At 41.0% G+C, this 18,345-nt stretch overlaps 1 protein-coding gene and 1 non-coding gene across 3 annotated transcripts in view; both read left to right on the top strand.

The window, feature by feature from the left end:
* The window catches only part of KCTD1 (potassium channel tetramerization domain containing 1), a 206,032-nt gene that overhangs the window by 51,997 nt on the left and 135,690 nt on the right, over positions 1-18,345 (top strand). The window lies entirely within an intron of this gene.
* LOC130045556 (U6 spliceosomal RNA) lies at positions 1,637-1,745 on the top strand. The gene has a single exon (XR_008795550.1). It is a non-coding gene; the product is annotated as a U6 spliceosomal RNA (small nuclear RNA).

Below are 18,345 nucleotides of genomic sequence, written 5' to 3'. Positions count from 1 at the left end.
TTTATGGATATTTCAGATATATTCTACTAATTGAAGCAAATCACAAGACCATTCATGCTTAGAAGGTGGGGAAATAGACCCCACCTGTTGATGGGAGAAACCACAAAGTCACATTGATGATAGAGAAAAATGGGAAAAAATACTGTCAATCAATCTGTTTAGAAATATGAAAATAAGACATATTTCATAGGAGGCCAAGATATAGGTGTGATTTATTTATTTATTTATTTATTTATTTATTTTATTAGTGAAACACCATAAGGTACAGTTGTAGACTTACAAACTTTCGTGCTTGGGTTTCAGTTATACAATGATCGAGTACCCATCCCTCCACCAGTGCCCATTCTCTACCACCAGTGATCCCAATGATCCTCCCACACACCCCCATTCCCCCCACCCTACCCCGTCTCCATAGCAGGGCATTCCCTTTTGCTCACTCTTTCCTTTAGGATGTTGTAGTTTGCAAGAGAGGTACTGAGTGGCCATCGTGTTTGGTTTATATTCTTCTTTCAGCACGCATCTCGCATCTTGAGCGAGTCCTCCAAACATTCTTTACTTGGTATTCCCTTCTCTATCTGAGCTGCCTTTTCCCCCAGTACATGCTGCCATCTTCCAATCTGTGGAGCAGACCTCCTGGTACTTATCTCAACTATTCTTGGGTGTTCGACTCCCATTCTGTTCCTTTATATGCTCCAGATGAGTGCAGTCTTTCTATGTCTGTGCCTCTCTTTCTGGATCATTTCACTTAGCATGATAATTTCCATGTAGAACCACTTGTATGTAAATTTCATGACTTCATCTTTTCTAACAGCTGCATAGTATTCCATTGTGTAGATGTACAAAAGTTTCTTTAACCAGTCATCTGTTCTTGGGCACTCAGGTTCTTTTTCCAAATTTTGACTATTGTGAACAGTGCAGCAATGAACATAGGAGTGCAGATGTCATTTCGATTGTACTTTTTTACCTCTCTGGAATATATTGCCATGAGTGGTATTGCTGGGTCAAATGGGAGCTCATGATCACGACCACGATCATCCTGTTGTTCGTCGATTGCCTCAAGCAGGCACCAGTAACATCTCCTTCATCCTAGCCCTGAGATTTTAAAAAGTGCCACATTCAAGGCTCTTTCAGGGTTAGGAGAATGAGACCGATTATTGTTACTGGTTTTTGGCATATTGAATACACCACGGGGAGTTTGCCAGACTCTGCCGTGCAGGCAGGACACTTTCGGTACCCTGCCAGGTTCTCCAGAGTAAGAACTAGATAATAAGATGTAGCTTCTGGGAGCTGGGTTTTATAGTCTCTGGTTCTTGGCTGTTGATGGGATCACACGGCGCCGCGGGGGCAGGGGGGGAGGCAATTGGTGGGGTGAACCCTGCCTATTGGAAGGTGGAGGATCTGGGTGGAGGATGCTCAGCCCTGATCCGAGCAGGCTTGGAGATCAGCCTCTGGACCCGCATGCCTTGGTTCCTCTGCTGGTACCTTCATGTGTGTGGAGAGTGTCTCAGCATGGTTGTGGCTGGTTCTGGAGGTCTTCGGCTGCCGGAGCTCTACTCGGGATGGGGAGGGAAACTCAACCCACCCCACTCCAAGGAACCCCGGCGAGGACAGCCAGGCGCCAGGGCAGGAAACTCTTTGTAATTTGTGAAGTGTTCCATATTTTTAAAATTGGAACAATACAGAGAAGATTAGCATGGCCCCTGCACAAGGATGACATGCAAATGGGAGCTCAATTTCTAATTTTTTAAGAATCGTCCATACTGTTTTCCAAAAGGGCTGAACCAGTCGGCATTCCCACCAGCAGTGAAGGAGAGTCCATTTCTTGTCACATCCGCGCCAACACCAGTTGCTTTTGTTCTTTTGGATGTGGGCAGTCTCTGTGGTGTGAGATGATATCTCATTGTTGTTTCAATATGCATCTCCCAGATGATTAGTGATGTAGAGCATTTTCTCATGTGTCTTTTCGCCATTTGGATTTCTTCTTTGAGAAAGTTTCAGTTCATTTCGTCGCCCCATTTTTTGATGGTGTTGGATGTTTTCTTCTTGTGGAGTTCAACCAGTACTTTGTATATCCTTGATATCAACCCCTTGTTGGATGGGTATTGGGCGAATATTCTTTCCCATTCTATAGACTGTCTTTGTATTTTGGTCACTGTTTCTTTAGAGGTGCAGAAGCTTCTTAGTTTAAATAGTCCCATTTGTCTATCTCTGTTTTCATTTGCTTGGCCAGTGGTGTCATCTTTGAAGATAAAGTTAGCTTTAATGTTGTGTAGGATTTTGCCAACTTTGTCTTCAATGTACCGTATGGATTCCAGTCTGATGTTGAGGTCTTTGATCCATTTTTATCTTATTTTTATACATGGTGTTAGGTAGAGATCTGAGGTCATTTTTTTGCATGTAGCTATCTAGTTTTGCCAGCACAATTTGTTAAAGAGGCTTTCCTTGTTCACTTCACATTTCTTGCTCCCTTATCAAAGATTAGATGATCATATGTTTGGGGGGGAGATGTCAGTATATTCAACGCTGTTCCATTGGTCTGCAGCTCTGCCTTTGTTCCAGTACCATGCTGTTTTAATTACTACTGCTTTGTAGTAGAGTTTGATGTTGGGAAGGTTGATTCCTTCCATTTTCTTTTTCCCAAGAATTGCTTTAGCTATTCGTGGGTGCTTATTGTTCCATATGAATTTCAGGAGTCTTTGCTCCATTTCTTTGAAGAATGTCATGGGAATCGTTATAGGGATCACATTGAATTTGTACAATGCTTTGGGAAGTATTGCCATTTTTACAATGTTAATTCTTCCAATTCATGAGCAGAGGATATCTTTCCAATTCCTTGTGCCCTCTTTTATTTCCTGAAGTAGCCTAAAACCTTTACCAAGAAACTCCTAGAAACAATAGACTTGTATAGTAAAGTTGCAGGCTATAAAATCAATACCCAAAATTCCATGGCTTTCCTATAACGCAAATAATGAGAGAGAAGAAAGTGACATGAAAAAAACAATCCCGTTCACAATTATGCCCCAGAAAATCAAGTACCTAGGAATCAGTTAACTAAGGATGTAAAAGACCTGTATGTAGGTGTGATTTAAACATAAACTTCAAGCGGAAAAAGTGATAGACTTGTCTGACTTGAGTGATAGGACTGTAAACAATATTTTAGGTGTTCTGTTTGGGATTTTTGTCCTTTGGGGATTGGGCCATACCCCTTGGTGCTCAGCGGCCACTCCTGGTGGTGTTTAGGAGACTATGTATGGTGCCAGAGATTTAAATAGGGTTGGCCATATGCAAATAAGTGTCTTAACTCCTATACCATGCCTCTGGTTCCATTGTGTGTGTGTGTATGTGTGTGTGTGTGTGTGTGTGTGTGTGTGTGTGTGTATGTGGTGGAAGGGACCATATTAGGCCTCAAACTTATGAGGCTCTACCACTGAGCTACACACCCAATCCTATTTTGAAGTTTTATTTTGTATTGCTTTTTTTTTGGCAACTGGAAAGTTATGTGATAAATGTGATTGCATCTGTATTCTGGGGAAGTACATTCATACGAGAATATATTGAAGGAAAAGAGAGACTGGAATTTAAAAGACCAGTTTAGAAGCTAATATGGCTATAAATCATCAGGTTTTGTACAAGAGATAAGAAACAGACAGCAAAAAGGATAATAAATTTGAAAAAAGGGTGGGGACAGAATTGATGATTAAATATGTGATACTAACTCTTGTTATTTTTCCTCTTTGCCATGATAATAATGCCTCTTAATTTTCTTAATTCAAAATCTAGACAACAGTTTTTGCCTCCCTTGAAACTAAAGGGACTATGGAGACCGCCTATTCCGTGAGATGCAGCAGATATGTCACCAGCAGCTTCCTGGGACCTTTTCTCATAATCACCCTGTGCCCCTAAACTACCTTTCCTTCCTTTTGCCTGTTGCCTGGGATATAGGCCATAAACTGTCCTTTTCACGGCCAGAAATATAAGGGTTGCAGCCTGAGAATAGTTGAGAAGCATGCTGCAAGGCACCTGGATTTAAAGAGTTAATAGAATGAGGTAGCAGTCAACCTTGAACCTCTTGCCTAATTCCCAACTTTGAAATGAAAAGTAGCCATGATCACATTTGGACTTCTGTTATCTGGGGTGTCGGATATTCCCCAGTTAGCCTAATCTGAACTATTACAGCCGTAGAAGGAGAATTTAAGCTATATTTGTGTCCCGGTATTGGACCAGCAGGCTCCAAGAGGTTTGGGAATTCATTAGATATCTGGTAGGTTTATAATACCTGGAGAAAAGGCAGCAAAATATCTTGAACTTCTGGGAGAAATATGACAAAAACCTAGAGAAGGATACTGAAAAGACATATCTAATACTTAAAACTCTATTCTATCTTTGGTAGTTTGTATAATTTTCTTATTTTTCTTAAGTGCAATTAATAATTGAATGTTAGAACTTCACAAATACTTTGAAAAATGAAAGACCAGTATTATAAGACCAGTATTATAGCATAATAAGAAAAACATCACAAAGAAAAAAATCATCCCAACCTTCCTACATATAAGAATCTTCAAGAAAATGTCAGTAAACTGAATCAATCATCATATAAAATATGAGCAAGTAGAATTTATCTCAAAGTATAAGCTTGATTGAACACATGAAAATCAGTTGTGGGATACATCATGAGTATCACACAATATGTGGATACATAAAAGACAGAATTCACACAATCATTTCAGGCACCACAAAAAACAACTTGTGAGGCAAGCTTCTTAAGCTCTGTACAGTATTTTTCAGACTCCTGTTACAAAAATTAACACACATAAGTGTGAAAGCTAAAATAGTAAAACTCTTTGAAGAAGGGGCTAGAGAGATAGCTCAAAGCACTGGATTAATGCCTGGCATGCATCGGGCCCCAGGTTAGAAACTTCATATCAGGTGCACTAGTTAGGATTAGATTAGCTCAAATTACATTTGTTTTAATCAATGATTTTTTTTTAACATGGAGGTAAGGAATAAGAAGCACAAAACCATGACAGCTACTAACTAGTAGTGGCCAGGGAAGTTCTGAAAATGAAGAATCCAGAGGTAGCTGTAGACATCCTAGTTTGTGTTCTTTTCACATTTGTCTCTGCAAAAGATAGGTTGCAGTTTGGTAGAACTACCGGCATCTACATACGCTTCACTGCAAAAGGAACCAAGCAATTTTGAAGGATTAAATTATATTAGAAAAAAAAGAGAACTTAAGCTTTTGTAAAACGAAGATTTTTTTTTCTTTTCTTTTTTTTTCTTTATTTTTTCATTTTCTTTCTTTCTTTCTTTCTTTTTTCTTGTGGTGGAGCTGGGGGTAGAACCCAGAGTTCCATCCAGGAACTTGAGCAGTCCTCACAGAACCTCTGACAGAACCTACAGCAGTCCTCTGATAGAACCATATCCCTGTCCAAATAAAGATTTTTTTAAAGCTGAGTATTAAGATGGAATCTGAAAGTTTTGTTCTTTGTGAGTGAGTGCAGGATTTTAGGCTCAATGTTTAAAATAAAAAAGATAAAAAGTTCACTGTGCCAGTATTTTTACTTAATTGCTTTGAAAATATGATCCTCTCTTGGAGAGGAGCCTGGGAGATAGACTAGACTAGAAGGACTAGACTGCATGCTCTGCATGTTCAAGGCCCAGAGTTCGATCCCTAATATCACGTGGTCCCCTGAGTACTAAAGTACAGCCCTTGTGGTCCCCAGCATCACTGGACTCAAGTGCTGACTCATTAGCCCTATACAGCTGGCTGAGTTTCACTAGCAGTGTCCCCGTAACGTGTGTGACCCCTGCTTCCTTCTGTACTGCTTGGGAGACCTACTCAAAACAGAGATCAACCAGATTTGTACCACTGATATCTATGTGTGGAGACCATAGGAGTCTTATTTCCGCCTCCCTTCACTTTGAACAGTTTGCTCCGAAGTACAGCTTCAGAAGCAAGTGGTAGTGGTGAAGAGAAGCGGGTCATTTTGACATCCTGGACAGAATTGCAGGGTTTCTGCAGTCAGATGGTTCAGTCAGATTTCTTTTAACCAAGAGAGATTGGGGCAGTATACTTTTATGTTTCACTTTCAGATACCTTTACTGGAAAAGAATAAAACAATCTTTAGAAGATTGAAAATAACCTACCTACTTTGGGGGAAGTATTTCCACTTGCATTGACTACTCAGAACCATTGTTTTTTATAATCCCCATTAAAGTAGTTAATCATTACCTCTACTCGTCTGTCGAACCAGCAACTAATTGGAGTTTACTATGAGTACCACTGGGCATGGGAATCTTTTGTAACATGATTTACATCGCTTTTTTTAAAAAACTAGCACCCTTGAGAAAAACAATATAGGACATAGCCAAAGTCTATTGAACAAATGACAAAATTCTTTAGTTTATGCAGTTGGTTAATCTAGAGTTCCAGAGTTAGAAATACCAAAAGTGCACATTGGCAATTTTCACTCATTATGAAATTCAAACAGTAGCCTAAATAGGTGACTATTTGCAGCTGCATCATGTAACCTTTTAACATTGCTCTGCAAATAGCTCTTCATTTTTCAGCAGGCACAACAGCACCACATAAGCAGAAAAGAAAGCCTGATTGAGATTATATTTTCTGAGATGCTTTGCTTAAAATAAAACAACTATACATTTTAAGGTATTGCTCCATCAGCTACCTTTCTTAATAGATAGGGCAATATAAATAACAATGTTATCTAGGATGCTTTGGTCTGCAGATACTCAAAAATAGTCTAATATACGTCCAATCACTGAGGAAAAATGTATTGTCACTTAAGGATACAAGAGGTTGGGTTGCTTCAGGGTTTGCTAATTCAGCAGCCCAACAACCTCACACTCACAAGACAGCTACATGTTGGGTTACATGTTGTATGCAAGCATTGTATGTTCTATGGCTCCATGAAGTAGGAAGAGGAATCAGGCCATTTTTTCTAATAAGCTCTTTCTCAGCAGGAACATAAATCAGCCCCTCCATAAAACCCTCATCAATCGCTGACCACAATTGCCTTGTATGCCTGTTGCTGGCTGGCAAGGGGATGAAATTACCCTGGATGAGCTCATTAACTTTCTTCCTATACCAGGATTTTTTAGTGTTTTACAGCAAGACCTCTGGTATCATATCACTAAGTTCAAAGTTTGGCTTTGTCACTCACACCTGTGCCCCTTGGTGCCAATTAATTTCTTTAAACCTCTGTTCTGTCTGATATGGATGGCAATAAAACCCCATCGAGATTTCATGAGGATTAAACAAGATCATTCTTGGAAAGTATGATCATTCTTGGAAAGTACTGAAAAGAATGTCTGGCATGTAGGAAGTGTGCAGTCTCGGTTGCACACTCTCCTCTTCCTCTTTACACTCTCCTCATGTGGCACACTGGCTGGGTATGCTGCAGACTCTGCCTCTGGTCTCGCTGTTGCTATCTTAACCTCCCAAAGCTCTGATAACCCTACCAGCCACAGGTCTAGTCATTCTCGTAATGATGTGCCACCAGGGCCTTCTGTACTTCAGTTCAGCTGTTCTCTAACTTTCTATGTGAAGGCTTTGTGCTAGATTCTTTGGAGAGTGGGTTGGGCCACATCCAGGGGTTGTTCTGACTCTGTGATCAGGGACCGAGGAAACTTTCTCTTCGCTGGACTGAGGGGTAAAAACTGGGCAGGAACGGATGTCCTTCTCTACAGAGAGCCTTAAGCTACTAGCAGTTTCCATGAGTAAGTAAACCATCAGCAGACGCCAGAGAGATACTGGAGCTTTCCTATAGCCCAAAAAGAGATTTTCCAGCCCGATGCTTTCAGACTTCCTTTTTTTTTTGTTTTGTTTTGGGACACCCAAATGCTCCAGGGTAACTCCTGGCACTACAGACTCAGGAACCTCCTGGCACTGTTTAGGGGACCATAAGTGGCTGGGTTGAAGCAGAGCTGAGCCCGCATCACTGCGCACAGGGCAAGTGCTTTACTTCTTGTACTATCTTTCTGCCCTCTTTGTGTTAAATCCTTTTGGAAAAAGGAGTTATGTTCCTTGTATAAAATCTGAAAGCAAAGACTGGATAGATAAGACGGGGGGGGGGGGGGGGGGGGGGGGGGAGGCACTTGCCTTGCACGAGGCTCACCTGGGCTCAATTCAGGTGTCCCATATGGATCCTACCCCAGCACTGCCAGGAATGCAGACCCAGGAGTTACCCTGATCATCACTAGGTGTGGCTCCCCAAAAAAAGAAAAAAGGTCTGAAATCAGTGGGCTGGATAATCAGTCTCTCCTCAGGCTATTGGAAAGCTCGGCACCTCTCTAGCCTCTGCTTAGTTTTTTTTTTTCCCCCATGGAAACTCCTGTTAGCTTAAGAGCCTCCTTAGAGAAGAAAGTCCTTCCCTGCCCAGTTTTTCCTCATCAGTCCAACGAAGAAAAAGTTTTTTTGGTCCCGGAAAACAGCTCTTCCGTGATGGAAATGCAGTCGTCTGCTTTTTGTTTCTCAGGGATGTGGTGGGTCCACGTGGGTCGCTGTTGTCCCCATTGCCTCATCGAAGTAATGGATTGAAGTAACCTGTATCCAAACTCTCCATTTTCTGCAGGGCATGGATTCCTTCCACTATCTTTATGCCAGTAGTTCTCAAAGTGTGCTCCAGAGACTCTTGAGGTTTCTCCAACCCCCTTCCCCCCCGGGGAGTCTGTTATTCAAAACTTTTCCTGATACCCCTGGAGAGGATTTGTCTCTTTGGCTCTTGTCTCACAGCTGGGAATGGCGTTTCCCATGATGTCACGACAGACTTGATGCAGAAAGCAGCTATGTTCTCCTGTCATCAGCTGTTGAGGCCAAATTCAAGAGATTTGCAAGATGCTGTCACATTCCTCATGATTTTTTATTTTGAAGACTGGCTATTTACATAAAAATACTTTGTGTGTAGTGTGATAGCACAGCGGTAGGGCGTTTGCCTTGCACGCAGCCAACATGGCCGACCTGAGTTCGATTCCTCCGCCCCTCTCAGAGAGCCCGGCAAGCTACCGTGAGTATCTCACCCGCATGGCAGAGCCTGGCAAGCTCCCCGTGACGTATTCGATATGCCAAACACAGTAACAACAAGTCTAGTGATGGAGACGTTACTGGGCCCGCTCGAGCAAATCGATGATCAACAGGAGGGTCTTTTACTTTATTATTCAAACTAATTTAAATATTTTGTTTAGTTATTCTGTTTAAATATTCTGTTTAAATACTACTGTAGTCTGTTTTTTCTTTTTTAATTCATTTAGTTTGGGGTTTGGGAGTCATACTGGGAGTACTTAGGGACTAACCCAGGCTCTGAGCTCTGGGGATTACTCCTGTAGCGCTGGGGGGACCATGTGATGTTGAAGATCAAACCCGAGATCCCTCAGGCACATACTTAGCCCAGTTTTTATTTTGTAGGTGATGTATACTTATAGGAATCTCCCACATAAACAAATATTTAGGGGACTTCAATAACATTCAAAAATGTAAAGCAATTTTAATACAAGAAAATTTGAGAACTGCTACTCTCTGATGCCTTAGTTTTTCACAGTCAAATCTAGCAGGTTCCTCTCAACAAGAGGTCTGCGATGATTCTGAAAATTGACTTTGCGTGTGCATGAAGCACACTCCAAGGACCAGGAAATTTGACTGAGTCAAAAGCATGCTGGATTTTGTTTATTTAATGCTTTTATGAATTTTATTTTGGGCCACACCTGGCAGCGCTCAGGGCTTACTAATGACTCTGTGCTCTAATGACAAGACTGGCGGGAACAGTATGGGGTGTTGGGGATTAAATCTGATTGGCCACGTGCAAAGCAGAAGCCTTACTTGCTGTAATATCTCTTCAGCCCTGAAGCCATACTTTTATTGAAATATATAAATGTATATATTTAAGTTTTAATCACTGTTAATCACATTTAGTAGAGTTGAAAGTTATTAGCAGGAACAATATAAGGGGCACTTATGGCTTTTATTTTGCCAATTTTGCTTTGAACAAATCAGATGCATCACCCAGTATAATTCAATAAAACTTGACATTTTGAGTAATAGTTACAAAATATGCAATTAGTTCTTTGATTTGGACCATTAAGCTGAATAAAATTCTATTTTTGCCTTCATGCCATTGTATATATACTCTTCCTAGTTAGATAATTCTTTATTAGTGTGCATACTATTTGCCAGGCTCTCTGAAAAGCTAAAACTGAAAAGAAAGCAGAGATTTTCATGTTGAGAGGCCCTATTAACACATGAACTCAGGCTTGCTAGCTGGTTGTTTAAGGACACTAATTTAATCACTGTCACTGTCACTGTCCTCCTGTTGTTCATCCATTTGCTCGAGCGGGTCCAGCAGCGTCTCCATTGTGACACTTGTTACTGTGTTTGGCACATCGAATACGTCACGGGTAGCTTGTCAGGCTTTGCTGTGCAGGAGAGATACTCTCGGTAGCTTGCTGGGATCTCCAAGAGGGGCGCAGGAATTGAACCTGGGTCGGCCAGGTCAACCTCATGCAAGGCAAACACCCTACCCACTGTGCCTTCAGCCTCCAGCCTCACCCCAGTGTTTTATTACTATACCCTGGTCAAACATTTAATTCATTGTTCAAGTGAAGAATTCCATTTGGATAGAAATATTTAGGTCTTTCGGTCTTAAATGTTATCAACTGATTAGTTGACAAAAGCTGACATTTTTATTTTAATATTAGACAAAAACAGTTGACTTTTTCAATATTTCAATTTTTTTAATTATTGAAAATAACTACTAAAAGCACTGGTTGCCTGAAGATGCCAGGAACCACTAGGAACCAATACGGACTTGGAACAGATCTTCCAGCTGACGGTGGGTCCTGGTTACAGAGACTCCTGCTAAGTGTCATCTCTTCCTAAGGTGACACTTAGCTTAGTATTTAAGGGCAGAATCAGACCAGAGCAAGGATGGTCTGCAGTATTCATGAGAAGTCATCCAAAATCAGAAGCCAAATACCCTGGAAAGAGGGTACTCTGTGCTCTGAACCTGCCTATGTCTCCCACATTCACTTCCCTCCTCTGCAGACTCTAGCTGGACCACTGTCCCTCCCCAGAGAAGCTTCATTCATGGCCAGGGAGATAGCTCAAGCAATTGATCACCTGCCCGGCACTTCCAAGGCCTTGAGTTCAGCCCCCATCATTAAATGCCCCCACCTCCTTTATACACACACAGTGTCATGGGGCCCTCACACACTGGTTGCTATCATCCTAACACCTCCCTGACACCACCTGGTGTGGCCCTCATGGACCCCAATCATGGACACCATTACCTTCCTCCATCCCCATGCCCAATTCACCTTGCTGGTCCAGGGGTTGTCCTCTGCACTCCTGATTCCCATGAATCAGCACCTTCAAGCACTTCTCTTGTCCCTCTGGTACTACCAAGAAAGCTTTTAGGCAGCAATTTGTGTCCTGTCCCTCATGATAACTCCTAGATGAAGCATGCCGGCGCACAGTCATGGTCTTCTAAGTGGTTATTGACTGAGACAATGAGTCCTCACTCCTGTAGCATCGTGCTATACAAGTGAAATATAATGCAAGGCACGTCATTTTCTTAATGTCCTAGTGGCCAGGTGGAAAAAGTAAATGTACACAGATGAAATGAATTGTTAATAGAGTTGGTTAAACCCAATAGACTTTTTCTATAGAGAACATTATTGAGCTATTTTACTATTTTCTTTTTTTTTTTGGTCTTGTTGTTTTGCTTTGGTTTGGTTTGGTTTTGACAAAACTGCAGAAAGCACAACACTAAATTGACTGTGGAAAGGACCCTGGTTTCTAGAGTGAGTGCTGAAATGATAGGGCAAAGCACCATCGTTGCTTCACCTCCTCTGGGTTCATTTGTATAACATGACTCCAGTTTATTCTTTCTTCCCGCATACCCATGAGTGATCACAAAGTGTCATGAGTATGCAAATTTGCAAACAGAACCTGTAAATGGTGAGGACAGTGTGGGGCTTGTGTCTTTATCAAGACACTCTACTATGATACACACTAAATTAAGGAAATGGAATTATTTCATAGGGGAATGTTAAGATTTTCTTCTGCTTGATATTTGTGGCTGCAAAACTTAGAAAATTTCCGGTAGAAACCAGCCTGATGACATTCAGTTTTTTGTTCTATCCCAACTAAAAATGTGTGCCTCTGCCTAATGCTGCACCTGGGTCTGTTAGCATTTGTCGAGATTTCACTAGAGGAATCATTTTTACTATTTCATTTTTACTCCTTATGCTTTAGATAAACACAGGGAACTTCTAAAAATTCTTATATGTGATAGAGACCTATGAAAATTGGGTTGCCACTGCAAAATTAAGAGAGAGAGAGAGAGAGAAGAGAGGAAAAGTGCTTATCATAGAGGTAAGTGGAGGTGGGGCAGTGAGGGAAACTAGGGACATGGGTGGTGGGAAATGTGCACTGGTGAAGGGACGGGAGTTGGAACATTATATGACTGAAACCCAATCATGAATAACTTTGTAACTGTGTATCTCACTGCGATTCAATTTTTTAAAAATTAAAATTAATTTAAAAAATAGGAAAGAAAGCATAAACAGTCTGCCTCTTTGGAGAACGGCAACCAAATCTTAAGGGGCAAAGATCAGTGCAAGGTGAATATCTCTCTAGTCTATACGTGGAAGAAATAAAATATTATACTGTTTTTGTCTCTCAATGGAAAAGAAAGGATCAAAAAGTCCTTGAATATGACAACTCCTTCTACTTTTCTGAACTTCCATGCTCGCAGTTACTTTCCACATCATTTGTCGTGTCCTGTGTTCTCTCTTGGAGAAGGTACACCTTAGGGACTGTATCCAGCCCCTGAGAATGCCACATGTCTTCACAGTTTACTGTTCCAAAAAAAGAGACATGATTTGAATTGAGAAGGGAGAGAGGAAAGGAGATGAACATGTGTTGCATATTTAACATGTGCTAAACGAATTACCTTCCCATTTATATCTCACAAACCGATGTGATGGATCATTTTTATAGGGTTTGTGGTACTCAGGGACCACACCCTGTGGGACCAGTGGTGCGCCAGGTTACACCCTATGGGATCAGAGTCAAGTGGTGCAGGACTGAACTGAGAGCCTCTCATACATCAGGCATAGACTCTACCACTTGAGCCATATCCCAGGTCCCAGTAGTAGACATGTTGAGTCCCATTCTATAGATCAGAAAACTGTCTGAGAGGAAAGCAATCATGGCTTGCATTCCCAGCTACATTTCTGATTGATTTAAGAAAATTGGTGTAGAGTGGTTTGTTTATCAGTAATTATTTTGAACTTAATTTTGCCTGTGGGGAATAGAAGGCAGTTTGGATGCAAGCTGAAAATACTGAGAAATATTTCAAAGCATTTTGGGGGTTGGGGTGGGGTTTGGCCACACCTTCCCATTCTCAGAGCCTTACCCCTGGCTCTGTGCTCAAGGATCTTTCCTGGCAGTGTTCAGAAACCCCGTTGTGGTGCTGGGGATTGAACTCAAGTAATGCAAGTATCTTACCCAAGGTATATCTCTCTGGCCCTAGATTACAAACTTTAAGGGATAATTGGAAAGATAGTATCGCTGGACTTAAGGTTTCCTGGATATGATGCTTGGAATAACTAGAGTCATTTTGCGACCCAAAATGATAGTGCGGAGATATTTAGAGCCAAGGTTCATAATAACATAATTGAACTAAACTAACTAGGCTTAAAAGTTGGAAGAATGTGTCTATATTATCCTGAGCATTTGAGATAAGAGAACTCTTTCAGATGAATACTTCTGACATAGCTAGATAGCTGCAAAATAGAAACCCAGATGTCATTCCCGCTGTGGCACTGAAGTCTGTATTCTTTCCAATCCACTATCTTTTAGAAAGTGAAACTGCCCAAACAAAGGCTAGACATTTCCAAGTCTTCTGGGGAACTGGACAATGGCCATTGTTTTTGAGCCACTCAGCTGCCCCATCCTGCACATTCTTAATACATTTGAAAATAAACACAGTCACTCTCAAGTCTGTGTGCAGAAAGCAAAACATCGTGCTTGTGCAAAGCTAAAGTTGCGTTTTCTTCTCTAGTTGTTTCCATTTTTCCATATGAATCATGAGTTCTCTGAAGGTAGCACCCATATCACTGGTTTCCATACATCTGTAGTTGTCAGATTCCTTTTTGTTCCAAGTGATAGGAACACAAAGTGAATTAACTCAAACAGTGGCAGGTGAAGTTTTGGCTTCTGTGACCAAACCACAGGCAGGGTGGGGCCGCCCTCGTGCATGAATGAGTCCAGGAGTGGCCTGTGAGTCATAGGCGGTCAGGATTCTGAGCTCACAAGGCTTTCCCTGGACTTTTATAGCTCTGCTCTCCTTGCTTGCCTGGGGAATATGGCTGCTGGCTACTTCCAAGCGCAACTGCATCGCTCCTGACGGATGAGAAAGAGACAGCTTCTTCAGTAGACTGATAGATCTGGAGAGAAATCTCAATTATTTAGACTTGGGTCAAGCACCCAATCCTGGGCTGTTGAGCATGAAAAAAATATCATGGATTGGCACAGTCTGCACTACAGGTCCACTCCTGTGTTCAGAGGGAGGGACAAGTGAAAAGAAAGACTTTGGTGCAAATGTAGGTGAGGGCTACCCCTTCCTCTCAGAACTTCTTTTCAAGATGCTAGCTGAATACTAGGCAGAGGTCAGTAGTGCCAAAGCACTCTGCAAATACCTAGACAGCTTCTGGACACAAGCTAATCTCTCAGCAGTTACAAATGAACAGAGAGACAGAGACAGACAGGCGCGCGCACACACACACATATGTAGTGAGACTGAGAGTGAAACCCTCTCCGAGTTCTTTCCCAACTTCAGAAGTCTGGCAGATAACCATGAGAAGAGTTTGGCAAATAACCTTACAATATGAGAGTTGGGCCTCCTTTTTCTTTTTTTCTTAATTGCTCTTAAGTGTTCAAAATCCAATAAGCGCTTTACCCTCAGAGCATATTTCAATCTGTGTTAGTCATATTTCAAAGCAAGTAGCTACTGTTTTAGACAACTGAGGTCCAAGAAATGTATTGCTAAGGCATTGGCACAAACTCAGAGCCCACCCCCTCTCCCCCGCATGTCTCTCACTGCACTCCCAACCCTATTTCCAAATGCTCCCCTTCCAGGTCAGGAATGACCCCAAGTGAGACAAAACCTCTGGGCCAGCACCAAATCCGACTGGTCTCTAGAACATACAGAGAAGTCACTGGCAGGGCTTACCCTTGACCTAGGGACTGATGTTAACCTAAAGATATTTTAATAGGCAATACTCAGAGTTGAGGTCAGCCTGGCAGTTTTGGGGAGGGCAGCTAGCCTGTGTCTGTCTGCTGCAGAGAAAGTGAGACTATAGAGAGTACCATTACTGAGAGTATCATAATCTTGCCCCAAGTTTGGGAGTTGATTTTTTAATTTGATAGTGAGATCCAACAATTTTTCTTAAACAAAATATGCATATATATAATGCATATATAATGTGTATATATATGTAAATTGGCTTTTGTTTCACACCTGGCTGTACTCAGGGTTCACTCCTGGCTCTGGTCTCAGTGATCACTCCTGGTAGGCTCAGGGAAGCATATGAGGTGTTGGGGATCAAACTCAAGTCAGCCATGTGCAAGGCAAGCCCCTTAACCTGCTGTATTGTCTCTCCCACCCCCTGAAAGGATATTTTTTAAATTTTTCTAAAATACCTGTTAAGAAAATGTTATGTAATCAAAATGATAGCTGAAATGTCCAACTAGTGACTTCATGGTATCTTTGTGCTGAAGATTTAGATAACAGGATCAGATGAAAAACCCATTTATCCATCCTAGTTCAACTTATCTGTGACCAAGTGCTTTGCAGCTCCAAAAGCAGAGAACATCAGCCAGAACCTATTTACATAAAATAAAATTGCACATGAAACAACTTATTTGAAGCGATTCCATGGTTATAGGAGCTGTAACGGTGAATCCTCTGCTCTGAAAGGTTAATACAAACCCATGATCACCTTGCTATCTTGTATCTACACTGTGATTTATTTTTTTCTTGCTATCTACTATTACACATTATAGAATTAAATGATATAAAAGTGAATATTCCCTATCATTTTAATTGCCTATACTATATTTCAGACTATTACTGGTATATATGATATTTTTAAAAACTAAACTATTAACATATCCACATTAGTTACATTTTTATATGTTATATAAAAAGTGTGAAGCAAAAGGAAGCCACCTTCCTCCCTTTTCCCCTACCAGTTTCTCTTTTCAACAGCACCCACAACTCCCAGTCTCTTTCATATTTTTCTAAGATTAAACTATGTAAGAAACTCTATATAAGTTCTGCTTTCTCCTTTTGGCAGAGTAGGGATTTGGGCCACACCTCGTAGTGCTGTCGGTGCCAGAGACAGAACCCAGGTCAGCCACATGATGGGCAAGTGCCTTCCCTGCTGGACTATCTTCGAGCCCTGTTTTCTCACTTTTTTTCTTTAAATGGTGGTGTTCTATACATATTGTATGTACCTTTGCTAAAGATGTTACTCTAACATACTTTAGAGATAGTGCCCATCTTACAGATGAATGTGTGTGTTTTTGTTTTTGTTTTGTTTTTTACTTGGGATCCAGACCCAGCAAGTGCTCAGGGGAACTCAAGACTTAATGCTCAGGGATCATTCCTGCGATGTCCAGAGAACCATGGAATCCTCAGACTCAAACCTGGGCCTGCTATATTCAAAGCCTTGGGATCCTTTACTCTTCAACATGAAAAGAAAAGTGTTAGTATTTTTAAGACTGCTCATTAGTTTACTTTTTCTCTTGAAGGGCATTTAGGTTATTTCGAATATTTGAGGATTATAAACAATACTGCAGGATAGAACTGTGCAGGTATATTATTTTGATGTGACAATTTCTACAGGGTGACTTTCTAAAATTAGAACCACTAGGTTAAAGGGTATATACAATTTGAAGTTTGGTTAGATCTTACCAAATTGTAATCCCTAGAAAAGTTTGCCTGTTTGCAATTCCAACTAGTATTATGTGTCCTCTTTAGCTGAGAGGTGGAGAAAGTAGTATCCTATTTAGTTTAATTTGATTTTCTCTTATAAATGACTTGATCATTTTTTGTAGTCTTTTTTTTTAATGGGGTGGAGGGTTGCCACAGCCTAAATGCAAAGCCAAGAGTAACCACTGAGTTTGCCAGGTGCAGTAAAAAAAGAAACCCGTAAATAAATAAATAGGTATAAATTTGTAAGTCTTTGTTTCTTATACAGCTCCATAGCTGTTGTTTTATTTACTGATTTATTCATTCAACAGATAATTACTTGAGAGTAGAGCATGGATCACAAGGTTCTATGTCCTGTCTCAAGTTCCTGAGTGATGGCGATGTGTGAGGAGAAGTGGTTGTTAGGCAGTTTCATTGCTGTGCAGAGGTCAGAAGCATGCTTCGGGACAGCCTCAGGGACCCTGACTGGCTGTGTTGGTCCTTTATTGAATGAGGTAGCATGAAATAGCACATGACTATTCATGGTAAACATTGGCCTCCCAGATTTTCTTTGAAGAAGTCAGTTTTTGCACTTATTGTTTTTGTTTGTTTTTAAGAACATATCACAGATATCCTCTGTTTAAAGCAGTTGATCCATTTCTTTCTCTTTGCTTTTGGTATTCTCCTTTCAGCACATAAATACTATAGTCAGTTTTTTGCTGAGTCCATATCTTAACCAGGGGTCAGGAGGCTCTTCCTCAAAGAGTCTAGGCTTTGTGAGTCATTGAATCTCATCCTAGCTATTCTGCTCTGCTATTAGAGTCGAGAAACATTCACACAGACAGTATCTTATAAATGGGTGCCTCAATGAAACATTATTTATGAATGCTGAGATTGGAATTTCACATCATTTGCACAGGGGACAAATGTTCTTTTTGTTTTTTTTACACCAACTACTTAAAACTGTAAAACAACAAACATAAACAATCATAGCCTTCAGCTGCATAAAACAGACAGCGAGCTAGATTTGGCAGGCAGGCCATAGATCTCTGACCTCTACTCCAAACCATTCCATGGCCCTCCTTCCAAATGTCCTCTGAGCTATGTGTTTCCGTCACCTCTTTTAGAATCAGATAAAGAAATAAGGAGGACTTCATTGCCAAGGCCAACAGCAATAATAGCAATCCTTATAGTAATAACAATAGTGATGAATCACATTCTCAACTGCAGAAAACAAAGACCTGTTCTCAGTCACTGCTTGTTCTGCAATGTTAGTTATCATGGTGTGTCCTATAAGATAGATCACGTTGAATGATTAAGGAGCCAGATTCACTGAGAATCAGCTGACAAGGCC

Source organism: Sorex fumeus, unplaced genomic scaffold, assembly GCF_029834395.1.
Source record: "Sorex fumeus unplaced genomic scaffold, SorFum_2.1 ptg000128l, whole genome shotgun sequence".
In the NCBI taxonomy this organism is placed as follows: Eukaryota; Metazoa; Chordata; class Mammalia; order Eulipotyphla; family Soricidae; genus Sorex; species Sorex fumeus.
This window is presented reverse-complemented; position numbering and strand designations above follow the sequence as displayed.